Raw genomic sequence first — 14,565 nt, forward strand, 5'->3', positions numbered from 1 at the left:
CTCGGGCGTATTCTACGGACCGTGCCAATCGCAGCATGCTGCGATTGTCAGCGTACTACGCCCGTAATACGCCAATGCAAGTCTATGGGCGCAAAAAATACGGATGACACACGGACCACACGTGTGACTTGCGAGAAATACGCAGGCCTTTTGGCTGCTGCCAGGAAATGGCACAATCCATCATCAGGAAGCTGATACATGCAAATGAGCTCAAAAAAGCGCTCCAGACATCCAGGAAGTACGCCTCCACGGAGTACAGCAGCATCATAGCGTCCACTTATATTAGTGTGGAAATGCTAATTGTCCTGGTGCAGGAGCGGCCCGAAATATGGGACCAACGTGATGCCCATTATGCCAACCGGGCAAGAAAGGAGGCGTCATGGAGGCGCATATGTAGGCAGATGTTCCATGACTTTGGTGATCGGCCACGTGAGGAGCAGCAGAAAATGAGTAAGTACAACCCAAAAAATGAGTTAAATTACCGCACACCAAAAAATGAATATAGAATCAGCAGCCCCCTTCCTGTGCTTCAACTTTTTTCCTCATGAGGCCGTTAGATTTAGATTTAACACGTGGTTTGACACTGCCATAATTTTGGTCAGGCCACAAGCTCCTCATCCTTCTAGACAAACAAGTTATTAAGTGTAGTTACTTGATACATCAACTAATGTGACCCTGTGTATCTGGCCTGTATGCCCCAATTAGATGTGCCACCATGGGTAGAAAGCACACCACAGAAGGCCCCATGCCTAGACTACTGGTAGCAAATGTGACCTATCAAATATGTGTATTTCACAATATTTCCTGTCACATTGCAGTGGAAGATGTGATGAGACGCTGGCGAAGCATCCGGGACCAATACCGCCGGGAACGTCAGCAGCGGTCCAGGAGTGGGGATGCGGGCTATGTGAAGAGAAAGTACATCTACTATGACCACCTCTCCTTCCTCGCCCAATTCTGGATCTCAGACCGTAAGTAGATACCTCACACCACATTACACAGATACTTTACAGGGCCAAAAATATTTAGTGATTTTTGGCTCTGTTCGATTTCATAACAGAACTCAGTCCAACCTGACGGACAGAGGAACTGGCTTTGAAACCGACCCCATCATCGACCCTGTGTCTGTAGGGGAAGAGGTGGCTGGCCCATCTTCGCCCCCTACTAGGAGCATGGCAGAAGATTCCAGTCAGGAAGTGCCATTGCCTGCACCCCAAAGCCCACCACCAGGACCATCTGGTGCTGCAGCATCAGAAAGAGCAGAGGAGCAGGGCAACATCAGCAGCAGCCCAACTGGCCACATCCGGGGGTCCCCACAGCCTGCTGCCACATCCTGGCGAGGAAGAAGCCGAAGGCGGCAAATACCTGCCACTGATACCCGCACTAATGTGGACACGGGGGTCCTAAATTATTTAGCCAGAGTAAATAGTGATGATGGGGAGGATGCATACTCTCGCAGCCTGGCCAATTATCTCTGTGCCGTTTCCTGTGAGGTCAGGCTCCGTATTAGAGGATGTTTTCAGATCCTGCTTGATGCGTGCACATACCCCAATACCCCCTACGAATTATTTGAATATATTGAGAGGTGGCAGATTTCACCAAGAAATCTCATGCGCCTTAGGCACCCCCCCTCAAATGCATGCTCAAGCAGGATCTGAGGATCCTCAAATACGTGGGCCTACACCTCACCCCCTTCCTCCCACTACCCAAACTTCAATAAAGCAGCCACAAATGTCTGCCTCTAGCCAACCACACCAATATGGCCACTTGTTCCCACCCAGTGTTGGAGGCTGGTCCCAACCTGGTTGGGGACGATATGGCTATCTTGGTGGGTATGACACACGTGCCTACCACAGCCAACAAGATGCCCCTCCTCATTATTACTCTGGCCAGTACCCCCAACATTCACAGCAGGCAGGACACTACCAACATCATGGGCAACAGTATGGCCCCACACAGGGCGATGTTGGCCACAGTAGCCAGCAGCAAACACAGGCTGCTGTTCCGCCTTCTCCTTCACCAACGTATGAGAATTTATAATTGTGTGTCCACAATCAGTCTGATGCAAGGAGATGTCCACTGCTTTTTCCCTGGTGCTCAAAATAGCAAGCCAAAGGAAAAAAACAGGTGGTCTCCATCACCAAACTTTGTGACAAAAGTGACAACTCACATTTTTGTAGAATGTTTGCCAATCATAATAAACATCCACCATGGCAGGGCTACCTTACGCCTTTCAGACAGATATTACATGTCTGTACAAAAGAGAATACTGTAAAGTCAAAGGATGAAAATACACTAGTCACTTGCTAATGCCTAGAAAAGGCGTGCTGGCCTTAGTGAAGTAGTCACTTTTTTGCAAGCTAACTATAGTCACAAATCAAGGCGACCAGCCTTAAGAACATCACGCTCTCTCTATGTCTTAACAAGTGAGTAGTATATTTTCATCCTTTGACTTTACAGTATAGCGTGGTTCAATATTCTCTTTTGTACAGACATGTAATATCTGTCTGAAAGGTGTAAGGTAGCCTTGCCTGTCATGGTGGATTATTAATATGATTGGCAAACATTCTGAAGAAATGTGAGTGTTATCTTTTAGCAAGAATTTTGGTGCTGGAGACCACCTCTTTTTTCCTTTGGATTGTAAAATTCGAATGTAGCAATGTTGTTATTGCATAATGTAATTCTGTGCTGTGTTTGAAAATGTTACTTTTCAAAAAAGTTTGCTTATGCCAAAAGGGCAATTTGGCCCATTGCCACAGTTTTAAAATGGCAAGAATATGTTTGCCTTAAAAAAAAAAAAACAAAAAGGCAAAAGTAAAAATTTGTCTTCTACACTTTACGTATCTGTGTGATTTCTCAAAAACAGTGTCAGCATAATAACATACGCTTACCAATGCAATGAAACAGTCATAGAATCAGAAGGGGTATAAATATATATATTTAGACACACATCAAACCAAAAATTAGAACATAGACACAGCATGCTCTTGCCAAGAAGTTGCCCCCTCAGGTGATATAAAGTAATTAGTGTAAATATCACGCACTTTGAGGCCAGAGAACGGTCTACGTTGAGGGTTGATAGATGGTCTCACCCTACACACATTGTCCGGCCTACGCACAACACCAGCAGAGGAGGAACAATCATGTATCCTGGTGAAGTTATGAAGAACCACACAGGCTTTAACAACTTCATTTAAATTTTGTTCACACAGCTGAATGGCAGACTGGAGTACCCGCCATTTGGCACAAAGAATTCCAAAGGAGCACTCCACCAGTCGCCTAGCACGTGATAGGCGCAAGTTAAAAATTCTGCGCCTGTGGTCAAGGTTGCGCCGGGGATATGGCCTCATGACATTGCGCGTTAACTGAAACGCCTCATCTGCCACAAGGACATAAGGGACTGATTCTTCAGTGGAGCCTGGTAGCTGGCGTGGTGGTGGTATATCCAACTGGTTGGTGCGTAGTCGCTGAGCCATTATGGAAGTATTGAAGACTCGAGAGTCTCCCATCCTTCCATAGGCCCCAATGTCAACAATTATAAACTTGTATTGAGGGTCTGCCAGAGCCAACAATACAACAGAAAAGTATTGTTTACAACTGAAGAATTGGGAGCCAGAGTTCGGCGGCTTACGCACCCGGATATGTTTGCCATCAAGGGCCCCAATACAATTCGGAAACTGGCATTCCTCCTCAAAGTCCCTTTATATCCTCAACTAGAGTTGAGCGACTTTTGTTTTTTTAGGGTCGAGTCGGGTTTCGTGAAACCCGACTTTTCCAAAAGTCGGGTCGAGCAAGATCGGCCGATTATAGGGAAAAGTCGGGGTCGTCCCGAAACACGAAACCCAATGTATGTCAATGGGGAATAAAAGTCGGCAGTGAGAGGAGGACAGGAAACACACCTACAGTGCCCATTTGAATGCCAAAAGCATCAATTCTTCTTACTTAAGCTTGTCAACCTTAATTAACTTCATAATACAAGTTACGCACTGAAAAATGGGGGTTATTTGGCTAAAGTTGTGGGGGGGGGGGTAGGGCTGGCTCCAGGTTTTCATGTGCCCTGGGCGAAAGAGCGCCCCTTTAACACATACCACAACTCATCATGCTCCGATACGGCAGAGAAATAGCGGTATAGTACAATGAAAAATACTTCACTTTTTACATCTCATGACGAGGCCCATCTATTTCTCCATACAGAATCATTGGTCCCATATAATGTTTGAAACAGTATATGATGAGCTCCACATAATGCTACAGTATATGTTGGTCCCCATGGATGAAGCTCCACTGTCTTAAGGGTCGAAATAATGCTCCAAACATAATGGGCCCCATTTCTAATGCTCTAGTGTATAATGGGCCCTGTAAATGCTGCTCCAGTGTCTGATGTCCACCTTTGGAATGTTCCAGTGTATGGTGGGCCCCATCTATCATTCTCCAGAGTATAGTGCTCCCCAAAAATTGATGTCCCAACATTGAAAACAATCAAATAAGTCTCCTCGCTAGGGAATCCCTGTACTAGTCTGGACTCCTCGTCATCCCCATCTTCCATCTCACTGCACAGTATTTCAACCTTGCAAGTGCTGTGATCCTGAGCAAGCAGGGGGGGCCCACTCATTGGCGACGGCACTGGCACAGGGCCCCTGATAGTACGGTGGTGTGTCTGATGGCGGGTGGGCCGAACCTGAACTTTCATCTGCAGCTTCCTCTTTGTCACCGTGTAAGATGGAACTGTATATGGGAAGGGTAACCTGAGTTTCATCAGGGTCAGATTCAGGCCGTGTAGCGTGCGAGGGGAATGTAGTGGTCTGGGTCAATGTACCAGCAGATTCATCGAGCAGTGGCTGGTCATCAGTGCACTTGTGTCGCCCCCAGGAGTACGGTCGCCACAGTGGCATTACCTTCCTCCTAGGGAGTGTGATGTCATGCTTGGGAGCAACGAAGGATCTCTCTAGCAGGTTAACTGATTGGGCGGCGTTATTCCCACGAGTCATGACCCTCCAAACAGCGTTCATGAAGGCAAAGTGTTTGTTTTACGTGGGCAGTATGGTTGCAAAGCTGAACCTTAAAGGAATGTCCAGAAGGGCACCACCAGGAGTGGAGCCTACGGTTAAATTCGACTCCACCTGGGAAACCTCAACCATGCCAGCTACAGAAAAGATGCACACATTGCAAGCTTAATTCCGTTAACGAACGAGACTCCGTCATGCCCCGCGGTCCGAGTCCGGCTTACTAGAGGGACACGTGAGGCTCTGGCACATGAGATTGGCCAATAACTGGTGTGTCATGCCCTTACATGTCCGTGGCTGCATGTGCGCTACACTGAAAAGGCCAGCGTTTGTCGCTTACAGGTGCAGATAACCCGCTGAACAACGTTAGTGATGGGGATCACTGATTACAATTATTACCCGCGAACGATGATTTCCCAGTAAGTGCAGGTCAACCGCAGTTCCGGAATTAGGCCTAACCGTCATTCCTGAAAAAATGAAAAACTTACGTGTGCAAACCACAGGTGCTGTAGCTTGCTTAACAGCTCGAGAGTATGGATTACACGTGATTGCACAAAGGTGAGAAAGGGTACCGTATCCCCGGATAACATGTATGGATAGCGTACACATTCAAAATATATGTCTATACATCAGGAGGCAGGCTCAGACGGTGTTAGGCCCAGTATGGATTGCACGTGATTGCACAAAGGTGAGAAAGGGTACCGTATCCCCGGATAACATGTATGGATAGCGTACACATTCAAAATATATGTCTATACATCAGGAGGCAGGCTCAGACGGTGTTAGGCCCAGTATGGATTGCACGTGATTGCACAAAGGTGAGAAAGGGTACCGTATCCCCGGATAACATGTATGGATAGCGTACACATTCAAAATATATGTCTATACATCAGGAGGCAGGCTCAGACGGTGTTAGGCCCAGTATGGATTGCACGTGATTGCACAAAGGTGAGAAAGGGTACCGTATCCCCGGATAACATGTATGGATAGCGTACACATTCAAAATATATGTCTATACATCAGGAGGCAGGCTCAGACGGTGTCAGGCACAGTATGGATTTGACAGCCCAGACTACACAGCGGAGGAGCAGGGAGAGGTAAAGATTGCAAATGCTGGGGCCCTGCCCAAGCAAGGGGGGCCCACTCGTGGGTGTCGGTACTGGCACTGGGCCCCTCATAGTACGGCGGTGTGTCTGACGGCGGGTGTGCACCACCACCGTCAGAGACACTTGATTGCACTATGAGGGACCCTGTGCCAGTGCCCGCGCCCAAGAGTCGGCCTACCCACCTGTCCAGGGCAATGGCACTCGCACGGTGTCGTGCGCTAGGTGGTGACCACGGCCATGGGGGGGGAGGCAGCACAGTTAGGGAGTTTTAGAAAGTGGCATATGTTGATGTTGGACATTCAGCTGATGGAAAAGGCGAAATAGGTCAAGTCCCAGGAAGAGGTGGACCAAAGCAAGCCATTTTTCAGTCACCCTATGTGTCATCAGGGGAAGGTGGGACAAAATCCTTGGAAACCCATGCATGGTTCATTTTAATGAAGGTTAGATCATCCACATTTTGGGTTGACAGACGGGTCCTTTTTTCTGTCAGGATTGATCCAGCTGCACTGAAGACTCTTTCCGATAGCACACTTGCAGCTAGGCAAGCGAGCTCCTGTAAGGCATATTGTGCCAATTCAGGCCAGGTGTCCAGTTTAGCGGCCCAATAGTCAAAGGGGAATGACCTGTGTGGGAGAACATCGATATGGGAGGAAAAGTAGTTTGTAACCATAGTTGACAACTGCTGTCTCCTGTCACTTTCCATCGATGCAGTATTACCAGTTGTGTAAGCGGTACTTGAAAAATCAGTCCACAACATTGTCATGAAACCCCTGTCTCCAACGCCACTTCTGCTGTGTGCACCATGAACACCTCTGCCAAGCTGCCCCCGGCCCGTACGGCTCGTGTGAGAACCATCACCGCTGCTGTGTGCTGGGAATGCCTCAAGCAACCGATTTACCTGAGATGCTTGTTTATTAGCCAATATTAGGTCAAGGTTCTCCTGTGGTATGATGTTTTGTAATTTGCCTTTATAGCGTGGATCCAGGATGCTGGCCAACCAGTAGTCGTCATCGTTCATCATTTTGGCAATGCGGGGGTCCCTTTTTAGGATCTGCAAGGCATAATCTGACATGTGGGCCAATGTTCCCGGTGTCAATGATGCACTGCGAGTGCTGGGTGGAGGAGCACTTTCTGGCAAATCCACATCCCTCCAGTCACGCACAAAGCCTGTACCAGACCTTGCCACGCCAACATTGTCTCTTGCCCCACGAGAAGCATCCTCCTCCCCTAAGTAATCATCCCCATCATCATCCTCCTCCTCCTCTTCTTCCTCCACCTCGTCCAGGAGAGGTCCCTGAGCAGACAATGGCTGAATGTCATCAAGGATTCCCTCCTCGTCAACATTGGCTGCAGACGCCTGCTCCTTAAGGTGCGTCAAAGTTTGCATGAGCAGACGCATAAGTGGGATACTCATGCTTAGGATGGCGTCGTCTGCGCTTACCAGCCGTGTGCATTCCTCAAAACACTGAAGGACTTTACAGAGGTCTTTCAGCTTCGACCACTGCACACCTGTCAACTCCATGTCTGCTCTCAAAGTGCCTGGCCGTGTATCCTCCCACAAATGCATTATGGCCTGCCTCTGCTCGCACAGCCGCTCCACCATGTGCAGGGTGGAGTTCCACCTTGTTGCAATGTCGATAATGAGGCGGTGGTTGGGAAGGTGGAGCAATCGCTGCAGCTTCTGCATACGAACGGAGTGTACAGGCGACCGGCGGATGTGCGCGCAAAGTCTTCGCACCTTCTCGAGCAGGGCTGTTAACTCTGGATAATTTTTGAGGAAGCACTGCACCACCAGGTTCAAGGTGTGAGCCAAGCAAGGTATGTGGCTGAGTTTTGAAAGGGCTATGGCTGCCACAAAATTACGGCCGTTATCACTAACTACCTTGCCTGCCTCAAGATGTACACTGCCCAGCCATGACTCAGTTTGTCGCTTCAAGTACTCGGCCAGCACCTCGGCGGTGTGTCTGTCGCCCAAACACATCATCTGCAACACAGCCTGCTGACGCTTTCCACTAGCTGCTCGATAGGGGGACACCTCGTGTGCAACAGTGGCAGCTGCAGATGGAGTGCTCGTATGACTGCGCTCTGTGGACGAGCTCTCGCTTCTGGAGGAGGAGGAGGGTCGAACGCCTACAGCCAACTGTTTCCTATACCGTGGGCTAGGCAGCACTGTCCCACCACCGCTGTCCCCTGTGGACCCTGCATCCACCACATTAGCCCAGTGCGCAGTGATGGATACGCAACTGCCCTGGCCATGCCGACTGGACCATGCATCAGTTGTGAGGTGCACCTTTCCACTCACTGACTGCTTGAGTGCATGGACAATGCGGTCTTTTACATGATGGTGGAGGGCTGGGATGGCTTTGCGAGAGAAGAAGTGGCGACTGGGCAGGTCATAGCTGCGCTTTCCACCAACCGATAGGGCATCATCTCAAACGAGATTAGTTTGGCAATGTGGGCGTTCAAACCCAGTGTACGCGGATGAGAGACTGAGTACTTTCTTGACCTACTCATAGTGTCTGGGAGGGTGAGCTGGACTTGAGAGCTGCATATGGTGGAAGTAGCGGTGGACAGGGCGGACTGAGAGAGGGTTGATGATGGTGATGGAGTTGGTGTTCTTTCTGATGGCCTAGATTCAGTATTTCGTTGATATAACAGTGGGATTCCCTGACTGCTGTGGCCTTGCAACGACACCTCAACATTTGCTGCTGTGCTAACCGGTGGGCTTACAGTGGGGGAAACAATGTAACGTTGCTGACTACCTTCCTTGTGATCAGTTGCACATGTGACACTTGAAGTTTGGTGTTGTGTCCACACTTGCAAGTGCATGGTGGTTAAATGTCTAAGCATTCAACTGGTATTCAAATTTTTCAGATTTTTCCCTCGGCTAAAGGTCTTTGCGCACTTCTTACAGATAACCTTGGCCTGATCATGAGGATTTTGTTCAAAAAAGTGCCACACTGCACTCTTCCTACTTTGGCAGACATTTTGCGGCCTAGGACGCTGTGATCTTTTGACCCTCTGGACAAGCTCGTTTGATTTTTGGAACCTGTCTTTGGAGTGCTCCGGGCCTGCCAGATAACAGCTGTTGCGATGTCGATGTCTGCTGTGGATGCTCCTCATCTGAGCTATTGGAAGCAGCACCCTCTTTCCCCAATGGATGCCAATGTGGGTCAACAACTGGGTCACCCATCACCTCCTCTTCAATGTCATGTGCACCTTCCTCTGTGTCACCGTGTATGGTGGTATAGTGTGCGGGAAGGGGCACCTGAGTCTCATCAGGGTCGGAATCTGGCTCTGTACACTGCGAGGACAATGTAGTGCTCTGAGTGAATGTACCAGCAGAATCATCTATCAGCGGCTGTGCATCAGTGCACTCCATGTCAGATTCATCTTGGCCTGGGTAATTCACCATTTCACTTGATAATCCAGGCATGGTATGTGAAAACAGCTCCATGGAGTAATCAGTAGTATGGCCTGCGTCATCCTTCAATCTTGGTTGGGGTGAAGGACACAAGGAAAGGTGTGGTTCATGAACATGAGCCTCCAATGACGACTCAGTGCTTTTACTTTTTACAACTTCAGAAGAGGAGGCGATAGAGCTGGAGGCTGAGTCAGCAATGTAAGACAAAACTTTTTCCTGATGCTCTGGCTTTAAAAGCGGTTTGCCAACTCCTAGAAAACTAAGCCTTCGAAGCCTTATGGAGCCAGACAATGACGCAGGCTCAACACCTCCTGCATTCGGTCCTATTTTGCTCTTGCCACTACCATCAGATCCACCACCAACACCATCATTACCAGCTGCCAACCCCCGCCCAATTCCACGGCCTCTTCCACCAGCCTTCCTCATTTTTTGTAGAAATGTAGACAAAATCCAATAAACTATATAGTAATGTAAAACAAGGTACAAGATGTCTATAGGACAGGGGAGATTTCGAATTTCTGCACACACTTGTGGACACTGGACACTTATGGATTGTGTGAGGCCCACTGAATATCAGCGCGCTATGTCACAGGCTCGATGTCACAGGTGTGAAAAAAGTGACTACAGGATCACAGAGATTTTGAATTTCTGCACACACTTGTGGACACTGGACACTTATGGATTGTGTGAGGCCCACTGAATATCAGAGCGCTATGTCACAGGCTCGATGGCACAGGTGTGAAAAAAGTGACTACAGGATAAGGGAGATTTTGAATTTCTGCACACACTAGTGGACACTGGACACTTTTGGATTGCGTGAGGCCCACTGAATATCAGAGCGCTATGTCACAGGCTCGATGGCACAGGTGTGAAAAAAGTGACTACAGGATAAGGGAGATTTTGAATTTCTGCACACACTAGTGGACACTGGACACTTTTGGATTGCGTGAGGCCCACTGAATATCAGAGCGCTATGTCACAGGCTCGATGGCACAGGTGTGAAAAAAGTGACTACAGGATAAGGGAGATTTTGAATTTCTGCACACACTAGTGGACACTGGACACTTTTGGATTGTGTGAGGCCCACTGAATATCAGAGCGCTATGTCACAGGCTCGATGGCACAGGTGTGAAAAAAGTGACTACAGGATCACAGAGATTTTGAATTTCTGCACACACTTGTGGACACTGGACACTTTTGGATTGTGTGAGGCCCACTGAATATCAGAGCGCTATGTCACAGGCTCGATGGCACAGGTGTGAAAAAAGTGACTACAGGATCACAAAGATTTTGAATTTCTGCACACACTTGTGGACACTGGACACTTTTGGATTGTGTGAGGCCCACAGAATATCAGAGCGCTATGTCACAGGCTCGATTGCACAGGTGTGAAAAAAGTGACTACAGGATCACAGAGATTTTGAATTTCTGCACACACTTGTGGACACTGGACACTTATGGATTGTGTGAGGCCCACTGAATATCAGAGCGCTATGTCACAGGCTCGATGGCACAGGTGTGAAAAAAGTGACTACAGGATCACAGAGATTTTGAATTTCTGCACACACTTGTGGACACTGGACACTTATGGATTGTGTGAGGCCCACTGAATATCAGAGCGCTATGTCACAGGCTCGATGGCACAGGTGTGAAAAAAGTGACTACAGGATCACAGAGATTTTGAATTTCTGCACACACTTGTGGACACTGGACACTTTTGGATTGTGTGAGGCTCATTGAATATCAGAGCGCTATGTCACGGGCTCGATGGCACAGGTGTGAAAAAAGTGACTACAGGATCACAGAGATTTTGAATTTCTGCACACACTAGTGGACACTGGACACTTTTGGATTGTGTGAGGCCCACTGAATATCAGAGCGCTATGTCACAAGCTCGATGGCACAGGTGTGAAAAAAGTGACTACAGGATAAGGGAGATTTTGAATTTCTGCACACACTAGTGGACACTGGACACTTTTGGATTGTGTGAGGCCCACTGAATATCAGAGCGCTATGTCACAGGCTCGATGGCACAGGTGTGAAAAAAGTGACTACAGGATAAGGGAGATTTTGAATTTCTGCACACACTAGTGGACACTGGACACTTTTGGATTGTGTGAGGCCCACTGAATATCAGAGCGCTATGTCACAGGCTCGATGGCACAGGTGTGAAAAAAGTGACTACAGGATAAGGGAGATTTTGAATTTCTGCACACACTAGTGGACACTGGACACTTTTGGATTGTGTGAGGCTCACTGAATATCAGAGCGCTATGTCACAGGCAGAAATTGGCTAGTGTATCACAAACTACAAGGTGTATGTAGAATTGGGCAGAATAGGAATCTCCCTAGAGTGTAGGTCTGTAAGAACGGAACAAGTCCTCCACTTATCCTTCCACAGTGACACACAGATAGCTTCACTGTGGCTGTGATAACAGCCGTTACACGGTACTGTGTGAGGAGCGTACACCACTGTATGGTGTGAAAAAATGCACGCTCAGTACCTCAGCAGGACAAAAAAAAAATTGGGATTGCTTTTAAAAAAGCAGTTTGCAGAGCAGTGGGTAAACAGCAATGCAGCTGTCAGGAAGCCTTAGAAGGCAGCCTAACAACCAACACCGCTGATCCACCACAATATAGCCTCCCCTTGCACTGCACACACAGTGACTGGTGTGTTGTACAGGCAAAATCGCTAGCAGCAGAAGCAGTTTTTTTTTCTTCTTCCCTGCCTAACGCTCTCCCTACAGAATCAGCAGCAGCAACCTCTCTCTATGCTAAGATCGGCAGAAGTAAGATGGCGGTCGGCGTGCACACCCTTTTATAACCCCTGTGACGCCCACCAAAGCAAGCCAATCACTTGCATGCCCTTCTGAAAGATGGTGGTGACCCCTGCCTATGTAATCACGTTGCCCACAGTGTCCGTGGATCCTGATTGGCTGAAAAAGAGCGCAAAACAAACTTTTGAAACGCGACTTTGGCGCGTAAGTCGCCGACCTCGTGGCCGACCTCATCCTAGGGTCGGGTTTCGTTTCATGAAAAGAGGGAAGAATAGGAAGCATTTAAGGAAACCAGGATGGATGAACACAGAACTTAAGCACATGCTAAAAAGGAAGAAAAAAATGTTTATAAAATGGAAAGAGGGAGGCATATCTAAAGAAGAATATAATGCTGTCTGCAGAACCTGCAGGGCACAAATCAGATTAGCTAAAGCTGAAAATGAACTGAGGCTTGCAAGAGATGTCAAAAGCAATAATAAAGGATTTTGGGGATATGTCAAAAGTAAAAGAAAAGTCAAAGATGCTATAGGATTTTTACAGGATGAAAATGATGAAATGGTAAGACAGGATGTTGAGAAGGCTGAACTTTTAAATTCCTATTTTGCATCTGTTTTCTCTCAGAAAGGAAATGCAACATCAACTGTTATTCACTGTCCTATTAAGGGAATAGAAGAATCCAGGATATCTATAAACAGAAAGATAGTGAGGAAACACTTAGCTAACCTAAATGAATTCTAGTCTCCAGGTCCAGATGAATTACACCCCAGAGTACTGAAGGAGATAGCAGAAGAAATTTTTGAACCCCTCTCCATAATCTTTGAAAATTCTTGGAGAACAGGAGAAGTGCCAGAAGACTGGAGAAGAGCAAATGTTGTTCCTATCTTCAAAAAGGGGAAGAAGGTGGACCCAGGCAACTATAGGCCGGTGAGTCTGACTTCTATACCAGGAAAGATCTTTGAACAAATTATTAAACAACATGTATGTCAATACCTGGATAAGAATGAAGTGATTAAACAGAGTCAGCATGGGTTTCTAACTAATAAGTCATGTCAGACTAACTTAATTTCCTTCTATGACGGTATCACTGATTGGGTGGATCAAGGAAATGCTGTAGATATAGTATATCTTGACTTCAGCAAAGCATTTGACAAAGTCTCTCATACAATCCTTATTGAAAAAATGACTAAGTATGGAATGGACAAGGCAACTGTTAGGTGGATTCATAACTGGCTTAGTGATCGGACCCAAAGAGTGGTCGTAAATGGCTGCACATCCAGTTGGAAGAATGTCTCAAGTGGGGTACCACAGGGCTCTGTCCTGGGCCCTGTATTGTTCAACATCTTTATCAACGATTTAGATGAAGGAATTGAGGGTAAACTGATTAAATTTGCTGATGACACAAAGCTAGGAGGGATAGCTAATACTAGAGAAGAGAGAGAGAGGATTCAAAAAGATTTAAATAAACTGGAGAAGTGGGCAGCAACTAACAGAATGGTTTTTAACAGGGAGAAATGCAAAGTACTACATCTGGGCAATAAAAATGAAAAAAGCATATATAGAATGGGAGGAATAGGGCTAAGTGACAGCACATGTGAAAAAGACTTGGGTATACTAATAGATCACAGACTGAATATGAGTCAACAGTGTGATGCAGCAGCAAAAAAGGCAAATGCAATTCTAGGATGTATTAACAGAAGCATACAGTCTAGATCACGTGAAGTCATTATTTCCCTCTACTCCTCTTTGGTCAGACCTCATCTGGAATATTGTGTCCAGTTTTGGGCACCACATTTTAAAAGACATCAACAAACTGGAGCAAGTTCAGAAAAGAGCGACCAGAATGGTGACCGGTCTGCAAACCCTGTCTTATGAGGAAAGGTTGCAGGATTTGGGAATGTTTAGTTTGCAAAAGAGAAGACTGAGAGGAGACTTAATAGCTGTCTACAAATATCTAAAGGGCTGTCACATTGTAGAAGGATCAACTTTATTCTCATTTGCACAAGGAAAGACTAGAAGCAATGGGATGAAACTGAATGGGAAGAGACACAGATTAGATATTAGAAAAAACTTTTTGACAGTTAGAGTGATCAATGAGTGGAACAGGCTGCCACGAGAAGTGGTGAGTTCTCCTTCAATGGAAGTCTTCAAACAGAGGCTGGACAGACATCTGACTGGGATGATTTAGCGAATCCTGCTTTGAGCAGGGGGTTGGACCAGATGGCCCAGGAGGTCCCTTCCAACTCTACGATTCTATG

This window comes from Dendrobates tinctorius, unplaced genomic scaffold, assembly GCF_039654945.1.
Source record: "Dendrobates tinctorius isolate UK_male_01 unplaced genomic scaffold, ASM3965494v1 ptg000022l, whole genome shotgun sequence".
Classification (NCBI taxonomy): Eukaryota; Metazoa; Chordata; class Amphibia; order Anura; family Dendrobatidae; genus Dendrobates; species Dendrobates tinctorius.